Source organism: Plectropomus leopardus, unplaced genomic scaffold (assembly GCF_026936395.1).
Source record: "Plectropomus leopardus strain MGB_pleo_1.0 unplaced genomic scaffold, ASM2693639v1 Contig39, whole genome shotgun sequence".
NCBI classification, from domain to species: domain Eukaryota; kingdom Metazoa; phylum Chordata; class Actinopteri; order Perciformes; family Serranidae; genus Plectropomus; species Plectropomus leopardus.
In genome coordinates this window covers 2,148-14,681 of record NW_028274713.1, presented here as the reverse complement: position 1 = coordinate 14,681, position 12,534 = coordinate 2,148, and the positions used below count along the sequence as shown (strand labels likewise).

Here is a 12,534-nt window from a genome sequence, read left to right as displayed (position 1 = left end):
TCTTGTCACCTGACTGTGGATGTATGCATACAAACTGCCCTCAGGTAGTTGCTAAATCATTAGCATCACAGTCAGTACTTTATTCATGCACCCATAGATGTGTTATTCTTGCACCCAAAGGTGTTATTCACCCATGGTGTGTTATTCACAAATTATTCAAGCACATTATCAGGTTGTTGTGTTATTCAAATTAATAGCAGATGCTCACAGTTGCAATGTAAGTATCATTTGCATTTTAAAACAACAATACTGAGCTAGCTAGCTAGCTAGCTAGATAAATTGGACATGAATGAAACTCATGGTGGATTAATAAAGGATAGCTTGTAGCATGAAAAACAGTTTGTAATCCCTGTATGTGATTTTAAATGAACACTAACGTAACGTAGATAACTTGGACGTTAATGAAAACTCACCCCATAAGAAACTAAAAAGTATTCCTGCAGACTTCATTGCCTTCGATCAGATAACAAGTTCAGGGGTGCTTTCTTTTCATTGCAGGCCTCTTGGTGGATGTAGTTATTTCATAAATAACTACTACGCCTGTTTGCCTCAAGGTGTCCAATTATTAAAGCTAAAGAATCCATCTGTATGATGTACATAAGCTCTGGAGAAAGGCTACACGACTGTGTTCCAAGGAGAGAATTCTCCTTTCTTCTTCTGTAGCATTTGCAGTCAAAGTTACGGATCTTCTCCATTTCTATTTCTTTATTGTCTTCAAATGTTACAGTAGATATAATTTCTGATATCTTACAGAATCGGAAGTGAGATCGGCGTTGGTATGACCAGGAGCATCTGGCTTCTGCCAAATATTTGTGCTGTAACAGCCCTGATTTAGTTCTTCTGCAATGAGTTTTTCCTGCTCCATCTTCATTCAGTGATGAAAACACACAGCTTCCAGAAGTAGCAGTAACAATTTCTAGCCTACTTTAAACGCAGGAGCGGCTGTTTAAGTAGCCATGTGGTTCCTCTTTAACGTGCAGCTGATTGGCCGAAAAAAGGAACAAAAGCAGGTGAATAGCCAAAGAAAGCCAGTATGCTAATTTACTGTGGTGTCACCACTAGCAGCCGTTTTTTTCTCTAAAACAACCCATATACAAAGTTTATGGTTTTAAGGCCCCCAATACTGTTATTTAAAGCATGGGATGGCTTATTCGTGATTTCAACTTGCATACTCTGCAAAAAATGAAAATCACTTATAAAAAAAAAAAAGATTTTTCTTTGTTTACACAGCCCCGATTTAGTTCTAGCTAAAACAGTTCACACATTTATTTTGCTATGTTAAAAACTCCAAGTGTAAACAGACTTTCTTCTCAGAGTGACAGCAGGGACAGACAGGAAGCTGATGGAGAGGTAAACAGTGCACACACTACACTGCATCAAATGGGTCTGAAAACAGGCTATATGAGTGAAAGAAAACAGCATTTAAAATTCCAATATACTAACATATGCTCATGGAAGTACTCTGATCTTTTACTGAAGTAAAAGTAACAACAGTGCAGAAATACTGTTTTAAGTAAAATTTCTGCATTCAAAATATCATTCAAGTACTAGTACAAATGTATGAACAACAAAATATACTTGAAAAAGCCAACCAGAAATAAAAGTATTTACCATAGTGAATGCCCCATTTCAGAGTAACATAACCTGTATGTTAATTATTATGAAATATGGACCTAGATTAATCTATAATAATACATCATAATTATTAGTTGATTTATATTTTGTATTAATAATCTGAATTTGTAAAGTAACTAATACAGTCACAAAAATGTAGTGCAGTACAACATATGCCTCTGAGATGAAGAGTGAAGTAGCCCACAAACATAGCATTAAATGGAAGTACTCAAGTACACAAGCCTTAAAATTGTACTTAGGCTGCCTATAACACTTAATTAGATTACCTAGTTACATTCCAAAACTGTTAACATAAATACAGAACTAGTCAATACATGTGTAATGAAAGCAGTTTTTGAAGTACCCCCAGTTGTGACATTTTTGATGTACACATTTCAAATTTTCAATTAAGATGTGTACTTTGAATGTAAATCAAGGGCCAGAGTGCATAAAAAGCATCAAAGGGGAGAAAATCCTGAACTCCGTACTGAGTGTGGTCTAAGCCCGAAACATCCTTAAACCCTAAGAAACAGTGCCCATTACCATGCTCCCCCCCCATGTATGCAGACTTATAGATGTTTGAGGGATTGTGCTGACATGTCAACTCTTGACTAGGACAGTCAAGTTTCTTATTGTCTTATTGTTTCATTTCAGGTCCTACATTTCCTGCCCTTGTTCATGTTTCCTCCTGTGTGATGACCTGCCCCAACCTAATGTTTTACACCTGTGTCTTGTTGCCCCCCCTCCCTTCAAATAGTTAGTCTAACCACAGTGTAGTACAGATGCTCATGCTCCCTTCAGGATGAATTGCAGTAATTTTGGTGACCCTTTCACTCTGCTATGCTTAAATGTTGAATAATGGTGTGTGACTGTGATTTAAATTAAATAAGTATCTGTGCTGTACTGCAATTTGATTGTTATTGTATCAGAGTAACATATTACTAACAATATTGCTTACAATTTCTCAGTAGAAATTGTGATTTAAAATATTTACTTTTGATATGTTGAAAGGTAATGAAACTATTTGTGAACTGAAAAAAACCCACCCGGAAATAATAATATACATATAAAAACATAAACAATTAAAAAAGCCCCAATATAAAACATAGAAACAGTAAAAGTACTATACATGAAAATACAGTAACTTAATACTTTACATTAAAATACAGCAATAAACCTTTCAATTGAAATACAGTAATATTTACAGCAACATTTTTACAGTATTTGTTACTTTTTATTACTTTCACATAAACAGTAGAGTGGCTCAGTACAGCCATACATGGCATTGAAGATAGAGTTAAATCTCAACACTGCGCAAAGTCAAAGGATAAATATCTATGCTTCTTCAGTAAATACAGGGAAATGGGGCTATATTGAATACTAAATCACTCATTTCTTTCCTCAGTGTCTGTATCTAATGGAACGTCACACATAGAGCAAGATAAGCAGGAGGAGTTTCATGCCGGGGATTACATTGGACCTTCAAGATGAGTTCTGGCTTTTTTGATGAAGAGTGACTGAATTACAGACACAGCATTGTCAAACCTTTACTCCAAGACAAACACAGCCCAAGAGACAGCAAGGCAGAGCATGAATAGACCAACCAGCACAGGGCAGAGGGGCCAAAATGCCTCACTGAACCACAGCCAAAGCTCACGTAAATGCAGCATGTACACAATATGGTACAGATATATTAAAAAAGTAGTTTTATGCTAGATGTCATTGTAATGGGTTTTTTTTTTCTTCATTTTTTTTGCCAGATATGGACGTCAGGGAGTCACCAGAGGGGTAAGTTATAATGGAATGGAATGGAATAAATTATAGCCTGTATAACACACTGAAAGTAACATTTATTTGACCAAACTAAAATATGTAAGCAAAACATAAGAAGACTAATTATTTTAATTATTGAATTTAAAATCAGCGTTCTGTGTAATGTTGTAGAGCCATACATAAACACGTTTTGCATATAGGCATGTCCGATATAAGTAGAATTGAAAACTTGTCCAATTCACCTTATTCCTGAGGTATAAACAGTTATGGGTGCAACTTCCGGTGGGTTTACAGTAAACTAATTCATTACAGGATTACAGTAAGCTAATTCCTCACACTGACTTTCTATGGATGGTAATCTCGGTTGCTAACCATCAACAGCAGTTCTTTAATAAAGTCTTTCACCTTGAATTCAGTAAATACAGCTTCAGTTTTAATAGATATTTAACTAATTTACTTAATTTATCATGTTCTAAAATGTCCTCATGGAGCTATTGATCTGTCTATGTCTGTAACCAACAACCTGGCTAAGCTAAATGTGTAGCTTCAACAACAGTGTACCTTGAACATATTGTTTGCGAAACCAATGGTACAGTTTACCTACAGAGAGAAACAGGTTGCCACCATAGACTATATACACAGTCTGTGAATGCCATCCATACTATATAACGTTAATACCGTATTGTCTGGTAATGTCAAATAAAATGCATTGTTCCTGACTGGATCAAAGTGGGCCGTGATTTGTCCCATACTTTCATGCACTAATGCACACACTATGTTTTCACATACTTCACATATAAGAAATAATAACGTTTTGTTTTTTTTTACTTTAGAGAGTGGAAAGTATTAAATCAGTTGGTGGAAGAGAATGACACTCATAATCATAGATCTGTCACTAAACAGTACCATATGATACCCCTGTTTGATCCTAGGAAGTTATATATTTAATACTATACTACTACTTATAATATAAAAATATTTTCTAGTTTCTTGGTCTTCCCCTGTCTGACTACATTTTCTGCTATATTATGTTGCGGTTATCAATAACTATGTTAGAATTTGGATTTTGCACTCGTTAAAGGAAAAGGGGCACCATTCTCCATTTAGGAGAAAATTTTATATTATGACAGTTTCAGAACATGTCATCACTTCAATCAGTCTCACAATCTGTACCCTTTATCCTGTATACACTGATCTTGTTTCTCTCATGAAATAATATTCACAGACAACGACTTGGCAATAAATTAAATATTTTATTTAGGCTAATAAAATGATGAGTAAATAGAGGAAGTAGTATGACATATAAAGGACAGTGAACAAATGAAAGGGAACCTAAGTGATGTATGTTCAGGTGATGTACATGATTAATTATGGATGATAGTGGGTAGAAATATGTGACTCTCTAAAGCGTGGATGCGTGCTGAACGGTAAAATAGAATTAGAAATTTGGCATTAAAGCTTAGCTATATGACATCAACTCTGATCACTAGAAGATGTTATTCTGCCTACTTTTGCCGACATGATTAGACTTCTCCGGAGAGGTCCAGGTCGTTGCTTCACTCCAGTGGAGAGCTGCTGCGCTGCCTCTTCTAGACGAGGTGACCTGCTGAAAGGCGGCGGCGGCCGGGCAGGTGGAGTCGGTGTGTGGCAGTCTTTAACTGGCCTCGGTGTCCGCCTCAGCGAACCGGTAAAAGTCTTTAAACAAAGTCTTTAAGAGCAGGCAACGGATGCTGACAGTTTGTGCAGCAGGTGTTGCTTCTAGATCTGTGGCAGAGTTGACGGCGAATCACGGAGTGTCCTTCTCAATTAAAACTCGCAGAAATAATCAAAAGTAGTCCCGTTGGTCTGACAAATGCCCTTTAAATTGTTAATTTGAGTTTACTTAAAACGAATTGCAAAAGTGTCTTTACTGACCAAAAACTGGTATAAAGAAAAGCGTCAAAGATTTAAAAAGAAAATGGCTTCAAAAATTAAAGTTAAGCAAAGCTCTGGTGAGCTGTTGTGGCTCCTCTTATAAAACTGAAGAAAAGAAAAGGTGCAAAAAAGGATCAGGGTGTTGAATGAATGAAAGTGGTGGCACTGAAGCTCTAGCAATATCATACCTCCTGTTGGGAAGACATTTTCATTCTTTTGCCCAGCCAACAATTTAAAATTGTTGGCTGGGAGACTTCCGTATGGCGAGAAGCAAATGGCAGCAAAAGCGGCGGCTCCCAGACGACCTTATTTTCCCCCAAAAAACCCTGGATAATCACGCAGAAAAGTTATCAATGTAGCATGACAGGGGGAAAGAAAAGACACACCAGACAGAATTCACAACAAAACCCTGGAAAAGACGATAACTCGCCGTCAGAAAGTGAGGATACAGCTAACGTTAGCATACTAGCTGAGCAAGAGGCTATGGAAGCTATTCAAACGAAGATAATTGACGAGATACAGGCAGTTCTTGTGGTTGTGAAAAAAGACCTGAACGAGGCAATAGGGACACTCAAGAGCGAGCTGGTGGACTTCTGAGGAGAAATGTGTACGAACCTAAACGGCATTTCATCTGAGTTAAAAGAAATAACGGATAGAGTTGAGGCAACGGAGCAGAGAGTGGCTGACGTGGAGGAAAGTCACGCCGAGCATGCGGAGATGTTAATGTACACAATTGAACTCCAAAAATCCATTCAAGCCCAGTTAACGGACCTAGAGGCACGTTCCCGGAGGAATAACATCCGGATCCATGGTATTGCAGAGGGGCCGAGGGGACAACATGAAAACTTTTCTGGAGCAGTTTTTCAAAAATGAACTCTCTCTCACCACCCCTCGGTATTCAGCGTTGCCACCGATCACTGGGACCCAGACCACCGCAAGACTCCAACCCCAGGTCCGTGCTCAGATATTTCCTGGAGTATACAACTAAAGAGCAGGTGTTCATTCCCGCTTGGAGAAAAAAGGAGATCCACTACAATGGAAAACGAGTGTTTTTTTAGCAGGACTACCCCACAGAAATACACATGAAAAGAAAGGCATACACCTTCATCAGAAAAGCTCTCAAGGAGAAGGGCATTCGTTTCCAGATGCTTTACCCAGCAAAATTCAGAGTGTTTTTTGACACGGGGCCAGTTATCTATAACAACGTGGAGGAGACGACTGAGGACCTGAGGAAGAGGGGACTTATCCCGGACGGACACGGAGCAGACCCCCACGCAGAGAGTGCACCCCCGACGGGATCAAAACAAACTCCGTGGGAAACAGCTGGCCCAAAATCACGCCGGCAGCAGGAGGTCCGCCTCAAACATATTCAGGACAAACTGAAGGGGTTTCGTCGCAATGAGGAGGCTTCATGAGAGGTTTTGGTATTGTGAATAACTGAGTAATCTGCAGAGACCGGTAAGACTATTACAGCCAATACCACACCAGACTGTATAGCATGATCAGGTTTATTTCTCTATTCTAAACCGTTGCCAGTTAAACTGACTGCATGTCTGGGAGCCAATGTTTATTTCTCTACGTGCACTGCTCTGATGTTATCCTGTCAGAGAGAATGGGTGACACGGGGAGAGGCACCTTCTAGGTTAAGGGACTCCCCTCCCAAATTAGAAGTTGAAACTACACTTCTAGGATGGAAGTTACGAATGTTCATTATGTATGTTAGGTTCATATGTTACGTTCTACTTTGGTACACAGGCAGATGTTTTGTTGTTCTGGTCATCTATGGATGTTTAACTATTAAGATAAACTTGTTTTTCTTTTTCCATCAACTGAAATGCATCATCAAGAGTACAGAGTGATCACTCTTAATGTTAATGGGCTAAATAATCCCATCAAGAGGAGTAAGGCCATTGCTAAAATGAAAAGGGAGAAGCAAGATATAATCTTCTGGCAAGAGACTCACCTAACAAATATTGAACATGGGAAACTGTGTAAAATGGGATTTAGGAACTCATTTTACTCCTCTTTTGAGAAAGGGAATGCAAGGGGTGTAGCAGTATTAATTTCGAACAGAGTAAATTTCCAGTTTTCTTCACAAATTACAGATAAAGAAGGGCGTTACTTATTGGTTAAAGGTTTCATTGATAATAAAGAAGTAACATTATTTAATTTTTATAGACCATCAGGAACTAATAAAGGACTAATTAAAAAGGTGTTTAACATGATAACTACAGAAGCATCAGGTGTGCTGATAAGCGCAGGTGACTGGAATATTAATTTACACCCCACCTTAGACTCTACAAGTAGAACAAAAAATATAAAACCTGAAGCATTATACACCAAAAAAATGCTTAAAGAAATAAGCATGTTGGATGTATGGTAATTACATCCGACAGATAAATGTTTTACTTTCTTCTCCCACTCGCATTGTATGTATTCAAGAATTGATTATTTTTTTATGTTTAAAACTGACATGCATAGGATTTTAAAATGTGACATAGGGGTAAGAGATATTTCAGACCATGCCGGGGTATATTTGACACTGCATTTAGATAACAGACCTAAAGAGACCCTGTGGAGTCTAAATACTAGCCTCTTAAATGACTCCCAGTGCCGAAAATATATAGAGAAAGAATTTGAAGAGTATATGTTGTTTAATGATAACGAGATGGTGTCTCCCAGTACATTATGGGATGCGGCCAAGTCTGTTGTCAGAGGCAAACTAATAATGTGGTCAGCACGTAAGAAGAAAGAAAATGAGAAACAAATTAATGATCTGACTGTAAAACTAAAATCCCTGGAAACCAGACACATGAAGTATAATGATAATGATGTCCTAAACCAAATCAGAGACACAAAACAAACTCTGAATAACATATGCGAAAATCAAATGGAAAAAAGACTTAAATTTATCAAACAATCATTCTATGAAAATGGGCCTAAATCTAAAAACTGCTTGCATGGAGGATGCGCAAACAATTGGCAGAGAGATTTATTCACAAAATTAAAGACCTACAGACTGATAGAATGTGTCACGAACTGGAGGATATTCAAAACACATTTGAAACTTATTATAAGAACTTATACTCACAACCCCAGGTAGCTGAATCAGTAGCTGTGTCAGATTTTTTATCATCTTTAGATTTACCATCGGTGGGTATGGAGCAAAATAAAATAATGACCCAAGACATTATGGATGAAGAAATTAATAGAGCCATATCGAGATTGAAAACAGGTAAAATGCCAGGAGCTGATGGCTACCCTGCGACATGGTATAAAACCTTTCGAAAAATCCTTGTACCGGTACTCAAAAAATGCTTTAATTATGTCCTGAGGGGCGGAGAGACACCGCTTTCCTGGAGACAAGCTATAATCTCAGTGATCCCCAAACCAGGTAAGGACAAGACACAATGTAGCTCGTACAGACCCATATCAGTGCTTAACATGGATTACAGATTATATGCATCAATACTAGCAAAAAGGATGGAGGGCATCGTCCCAGATCTGATAGACCCAGATCAGACTGGCTTTGTGAAGTACAGGCAAACCCAAGACAACGTGTGACGAGCCCTCCACCTTATTAATCGGATGAGAAGTAGCGACAGGGAATCTATAGCCATTAGCCTTGATGCTGAAAAGGCTTTTGATTCTGTTCGTTGGAAATATTTGTATTTGGTTCTTAAACGTTTCGGCTTCAATGATCAGGTAATTGGATGTTTGAACTCCCTATACTGCTCCCCTACAACCAGAATAAAAATTAACGGGTCCCTGTCTAATACAATACTTCTGGAGAGGGGCTGTCGTCAGGGGTGCCCCCTTAGCCCTACACTTTTTGCTCTTTTTATTGAGCCATTGGCTCAGGCAATAAGAGAGGATGAGGACATAACTGGTGTACAGATTGGAAACACACAATATAAAATTTGTCTATATGCGGACGATATTCTTATGACCCTTAGCAACCCCAAAGTAAGTCTCCCCAAATTGTTACACCTACTTGAAGAATTTGGCTCATACTCTGGCTATAAATTAAATTTACATAAAACCCAAACTCTAACCTATAATCTGAGTCCACATGAAAATATCTATACAACATGTAAATTTAAACTGACAAATAATATTATGAAATACCTTGGAGTACAAATACCAAAGGACTTAACTACCATTTATGACCACAACTATACCCCTATAACAGCTGACATCAAGACAGACTTAAATCGCTGGTCCTTATTACCGACAAATATGTACAATCGGATAGACATTGTTATGATGAACGTGGTGCCTCGACTCCTGTACCTCTTCCAGTCGTTGTCAATTGAGATACCACCAAAGCAATTTAATGAATGGAATAGGATGATATCTACTTTTATCTGGGCAAAACAAAGACAGCGGATTAGACTTCAGACACTACTCTCTTGACGTGTCCCCCACTTGCATAGGGGAACTCGAGAATTACAGAGACCATGCCAAGGCAGTCCACCACAGGTTGGTCAGATTGATGTTTTGGTGGGAACTCCCCAACTGCGGATATTGCTACTGTGCGGAACACAGCTCTCATTGACATCACCATAGCAAGCACCACAGCAACACCTGTATCTGGGATTTTTAACCTCACTTAGGCATAGCAGGGATAAGTGGGGGCATATCGTCCATCTTTATGTACAGTCAATGGGTGGAAGAGATTGTGTTTTTCACGTTTTATTTTACAATCACCCTGAGAAAGAAGATTTGTGAACCATTCTGTACCGCAACTATTGAAAACGCCAACTTGTGCCCAAGCACCAGAGTGACGCCCATAATCCACACAAGGCAGCATGGGGCTCATATCCCCAAGTAAGTGTTGTGCCTGGCTCAATAGCTGTGTTAAAAAATGTCCCCTATCATGGATATAGTGCACTTCATAGTGTGTTTGCCATTTTGTGATGGTGTTCAAATTCTCAGTAGTTAATTCCATCCACTATATAGTGCACTATAGGATACCTACATTGCACAGCAAATTTGTTTATGTTTGAAAAATAGATGTTGCATCTTGCTGCTAGCTTTACCTGCCAGGCTAAGCTAAGCAGGCTAAAAGGCAAAACTGCCTCTACACACTGCTTTGGGGTTTGGGAATTATTCATATGTATTTAACCTCTCTGGCTTGTATAGCCTACATAACATAATGTATATACATAGAGTTGCCTATGCAATCAATTGAAATAATAAGAAGCATTAACACACACATCGCTGAGATGCAGGTATGGTAAGTAATGTCTGAAAAACATTTCATCAGCAAGCTGCCATTTAGCCTGCTTAGCTTAGCTTGGCAGGTAGAGCTAACATTACCCAAGTCCTACAACATCTTTTTTACATGTATTTATTTCCCTTTATATACAAACCACAGAGTGTAAATACATGGCAACAATTTCCCAACCCCAAGACAATGTGTAGAGGATTCTGCATTCAAGCCTACTTAGTTTAGCTTAGCTAAGCTTAGCTAATGCTACCAGCAAGATGCCTTTTAGCCTGTTTAGCTTTATTTAGCTTAGCTTAGCAAGTAGAGCTAATGTTGCCACAGGTCCTGTAAATCATTTTTTTACACATTTATTTCCCATTATATACAATCCACAAAGGTTATATACATAATAATTTCCCAACCCCCAAACAGTTTGTAGCCTTAAAGGATGCTGCATTTTAGTCATGCGTAACCTAGCTTAGCGGGTAGAGCTAACATTTAGCTTAGCTTAGCAGAAAGAGCCAATGTTAATACAAGTCCTGTAACATCTATTTTTCAATCATTTCCTTTCCCATTAAAAAGATCCAACAGCAGTCAAGTATATAGTAATGAAATGTGCTGAAAATCTGAGCAAATCTCTGCCTGCTATTGCTGCTTGAATGACTTTGAAATTAGCGGGTTTTTTTTCTCTTCATGGGCGGATAACTGCATGGTGCACTGTAAATGACATTACAATTGCTACTGATTGGCTGGTTGCAATGTGAATCCTGGACAAACAAGTTAGTCATTGATCTAGGGACAACACTTACTAGGGATATCTGCTATCCTGCTCGCCCTGATCATGGTCTTGTTCCTAGTTGCGCCAATGCTGTGATCATGCTTTTGGACACTTCCACTCTCAATATACACATGAGACTAATCAACACCCACAATATCATCACAGAGTGCATTTAGTAATTTCACACCTATCGTTATTGTAATATGACATGCATCTGTTTCCATTATTGCTGTGCCTCTCTCCCACTCTCTCCCCCTCTCTTCCCCTCTCTCTTTCTCTTTCCTTTTTGCCATGACTGTATTTCATTTGTTATTTACGACATTGATTGCATGTCTGTCTGGAAGAGGGATCCTCACCATCCTCTGCCACTCTTCCTGAGGTTTCTTCCCGTTACAGGGGTTCCTTTTGGGAGTTGTTCCTTAGGTGATATGAGGGTCTAAGGGCAGAGGGATGTCGTATGCTGTAAAGCCTTCTGAAGCAAGCCATGTTTTGTGATAGTGGGCTCTATAAATAAAATTGACTTGATTTAAAATTGACTTGATTGCTTCTCCGCTATGTGTGGAATTTCCACCAGACTGTTGATTTCTTTTAAATGTAAGGTTTCAGCTGACAATTAAAGTTAACTATGGATCTTTTGGAAACAGCAATACAAGGTCCTCTTTTCGAGAACTTTAAACCCCATTGCAGGACGTTAAGCAACGAATGTAGACTGTCTCAGCAGAGACAGGGTGTACAATCTCCATCCTATATGTGACCACCAAGTGATCATTTCATCATTATATAAGCAAATAATTGGACCCTCAGTTCCTAATTTGGCATCCAGCATTAGGCTTTTATCTCTTAAGGATTTTCATCTTCAGAGTGAATGGCAAACCACTTCATAAACTGATAAGGTATATTAAATGATTAATATAAAAGCTTTTTTTTAAAAAAAAGTTTTGACCTTAACATTAAAATGCTTGTTGCAGATCCACTTCCTCTGCTCTGGTGGTGACTGGAGAGTCAGAGAGTCTCAGGAAAGCGGGCAGTATTTATGAAGGTAAGGAAAAATATTACCTGATAGGACAGCCTGACAGACCTCATCTGGTTCTCACATCCAGCTTAGAGCCAGAGCTCCAGCTGCAAGTCTGACCTAGTCTGTGCCTGAATGCTCACAAAGATCTTTTTGTGTTTTATGGCATTTGGACAGGACAGGCATCACATCCAGCCAAGGAATGGCTCAGTGTGGTTTCAGAGCTCACAA

At 38.7% G+C, this 12,534-nt stretch overlaps 1 long non-coding RNA gene across 1 annotated transcript in view; it reads left to right on the top strand.

Annotated features, from left to right (window-relative positions):
- The window catches only part of LOC148185416 (uncharacterized), a 35,070-nt gene extending 22,754 nt beyond the window's left edge, over positions 1 to 12,316 (top strand). The window contains exons 2-4 of the long non-coding RNA XR_015775976.1: positions 3,020 to 3,271; positions 3,375 to 3,402; positions 12,260 to 12,316. This is a non-coding gene — a long non-coding RNA (uncharacterized LOC148185416). The remainder of the gene's footprint in view (positions 1 to 3,019; positions 3,272 to 3,374; positions 3,403 to 12,259) is intronic.
- Positions 12,317 to 12,534: the final 218 nt, after the last annotated feature.